We start from the raw sequence: 3,414 nt of genomic DNA, 5'->3' as shown, positions 1-3,414 counted from the left end.
GATAAATCCTTTCAGGTTCCAGCATTTAATTAAGCTTTCAGCTATCTTTGTGAATGAACTGAACAGCATCTAATATGCATGCCTACAGGGAACAGAGCAGGAGTGCCACTCCTTCTGTGAAGTTGTTTGCTATCAGCTGGAAAAAATCTCAACTCAATTAGTCTCTCTCTGTGTTTACCTTCCTTTGGAACATTACATCTCCTATGGCTGAATCCCAATCGTAATAAATGTACTTGAACAAAAAAATACTTTCTTCCTCTGTGACGGCCTGTGTTTCTCGTCGTGATTGGGTTTGAGCAGTGGCAGGACAAGGTGGCTGTGGTACAGGAACTAGCAAGGGAAGGATGATGTCAGAGGATTTAAGAAAAATTTTAGAAGTGTTCAAGGTTGTCTAGCAGAGCAGAGCAGAGCAGAGCAGAATTGTTCTGATTTTTTTCCTCTTGTACAATCTCTTATATTAAGCAGATGCATACAGGATTCCCATAGAGGCAAATAACTTGCTTTAGTGTCTAATTGAAAATGGTAAGGATTTAAAAAGGTAAATCCCAACAGTGGTTCACAGGGACCACTGGCAATGCTTTACTCTGCAGGAGCAATCAATAAAACAACCCTAACTGCCATGAAGGATTTTCTTTTGTCTGCCTGGTTTTAGCGTGTTTCTGCACTTTAATGCATCATGGTAACCAAGTGGGCAGAATGGTTTTGGAACAGATGATCTTTCACCACCCAAGCCCCATTTAATGTAAATAAAGTAAAATGTAATGTAAAAATGTAATGTAAATGTGAATGTAAATAAAGACCAGGTTAGAACATTCTTTTCCTGCACTATGTGACAACTGTGGGACACTAATGTCCCAGAAACAAGTTGTAAGATGCTCAATGTTACAGCCACCGAAACATTTCAGAATAGTGCTATCCTTGCCATGGCACAATATGAATCAGTGTGGCAAATGTCAGACATTTGTACTTCAACTTTTGATGCCTCAGTACTTCAAAGAGGAGCTACAGTATTCCTGTGTGTGTAAAATATCATCACAAACTATTTTCAGCTGTCACAACCAAGTCAAGATTGAGTCTATCTTCATCTGTATTGTTCCAGCTCGCTCCATTAAATATCCAACACAAGCATTCAAGCAAAATGAAGTACAGAATTTCCCTCTCTAAAAGGTAACCACTAAAATAAGGATTTCTAATTCAAATGAGTGAATGGCCTATTTAAAAATAGCACAGCTGCCAGAAAATTAACAGCATGAGCATCTTCCAAGATAGCTGTCAGTACACTGGGGTAGGGTGACAGGCCGTGGTGCTGACACAGTTCACCAACTGAGTAAAGAGCACATTTTCCATTAGCTGCTGTGCAAGGCTGCCTGCAAGCTGCAGTAATAAATGCCTATAGGAATTTTCTTTATAGTTCAAGTCTTTTATTTTTAATAATAGTCTCAAAAGCCACTTCTACAGTTTTGCTGTACACACATGTATTTGAGGATTAAGGCTATTTACTTATGGCCTGGAACTTTAATAAGAACTTTTAGAAAGATGCAATGTGCAACTATTTCCCCAGTTTTCCTAATGCTCCATATAATGCTCCATATCTATGCATAGACAAACCATAAATTAAGCCCAGGGAAGTAATGAGACTGACATGAACAGTAAGGGTGTACACAAAAAAGCCTCATCTCTGAAACCTCCTTTGGCTTCCAAGGCCTCTGAAAGCACTCATATTTTCAAACTGCTTTCAGCAAACCACAACCAATGGAAGCACGCCATTACCTACCAAGAAAATTATTTTTCACAGGACATTATTTTTCACAGTATTTTTAGCTCACATCTGACATTTTTCTGAGCGTGCTCAGCTATGAGGAGAACCACTGTACAGCTCTGAGGGGGCCTGCAAGTGGAGCTGCGTGCGGCCCCTGTAACATGAGTGTGAGATGCAAAGCTGTGTTTCGTGTCAGGTACAAACAGGTGACGTGTGTAGTTCTGAATGTGAAATGTGTGGACATTGGGAGAGCTGTGAATTCTAATAACTGAGGAAAATAAAGCATGGAAAAAGGCCTTTGAACCTATCTGTTGTTTGCAATTAACCCTGGTTGATTTAGGAGCATTGGAATTAAGGGGTTAAAGATGTTGCTTTTTGCTTGCATTTAATCCATAAAAAGCTCTGCAATAATAACCTTTTGAAGTGTAATTTTAGAATATTACTTGTATCCTTGAAACTATAGCTTTGGAATATATATAAAGGAAATATGCTTATCTCACACCTTATTGAAGCAGAGAAAAACAGCTTGAGAAAGGAAGATGAACATCACCTCAAGGGTTTATGGTTTTGACCAAAGGGAAGCTGGACATCACTGTTATGAGATTTATAGTCTTTGCAATTAAAAGGTGGACACACATCTGGGGAGCTGGACCCCACGAGATGGGATTCGCCCTTCTTCTTTCAGAAACTGGACCGTCACCATCTGGGGATACTCTTTTGAGATACAACCTGAGAAATTAAAATCACAATAGTGTATAGAATTGTGATGTAATAATTTGGAATAAAAATTGCTGATGAGTAAAAGACTGGAAATAGAAACTGCTGAAAAAAAGCTGATGAGTACCCCTATAAATACCTGTAACCATCAATTATCGGTGTGCAGTTGGAGGGAAAACTTCCCCCACTGTACCCAACGCTGTATTGCTCATACTTTACCATATTAAATAATAAACTGATTGCTGCTTGAATATTGGCCTAGTCAAGCTTCTTATTCATAACATGAGGGTATGTCGCGGGCTAGTAATGGCCACGCAGAGCACAGCACAGTAGGCCCGGGGCTGCCGAGCGCTCTGGGTGCGGACGGGACCGAGGCCGCGGGGGCTCGCCCCAGCGCTGCCGAGCGCTCTGGACGCGGCCAGCACCGAGGCCGCCGAGGCCGCCGAGGCCGCCGAGGCCGCCGAGGCCGCCGAGGCTCGCCCCAGCCCCGCTCCCAGCCCCGCCCGCTCTCCCTCAGCAGCACCCGCGCCGCCGCGCCACAACGAGGCTCCGCATCCCAGCAGCCACCGCGGCGCAGGGCACCCGCCACACTCCAAACTACACATCCCGGCGTGCACCGCTAACGGCCACGAATGAGCGCGAGCGCGATGCACGCTGGGACACGCAGTCCTGGCTGGGCTCAGCGGCGCCCCCTCCCCCCTTCCCGCCACTCTCCGGCGGCGCCTGAACTTCCCGCGCACGCTCTGCGCCACGTACGCTCTGACGTCACGTGGTGTCACAGGGCTGCACGCGCCTCCCGCCCGCCCGCGGACCCAATCAACAGCGCCGGCCTTCGACCCGGCGCCGAGCGCGAGCGGCCGCGCGCGCCTCCCCGCCCCTCCCGCCGCGTCCGCCGCAGCTGCCGCCCCCGCCCCGCCGCCCCCGGCCCGGCCCGGCCC

This window comes from Melospiza georgiana, chromosome 4 (assembly GCF_028018845.1).
Source record: "Melospiza georgiana isolate bMelGeo1 chromosome 4, bMelGeo1.pri, whole genome shotgun sequence".
Classification (NCBI taxonomy): Eukaryota; Metazoa; Chordata; class Aves; order Passeriformes; family Passerellidae; genus Melospiza; species Melospiza georgiana.
The sequence above is the reverse complement of the archived record's forward strand: the minus strand, read 5'-3'. Positions refer to the sequence as shown.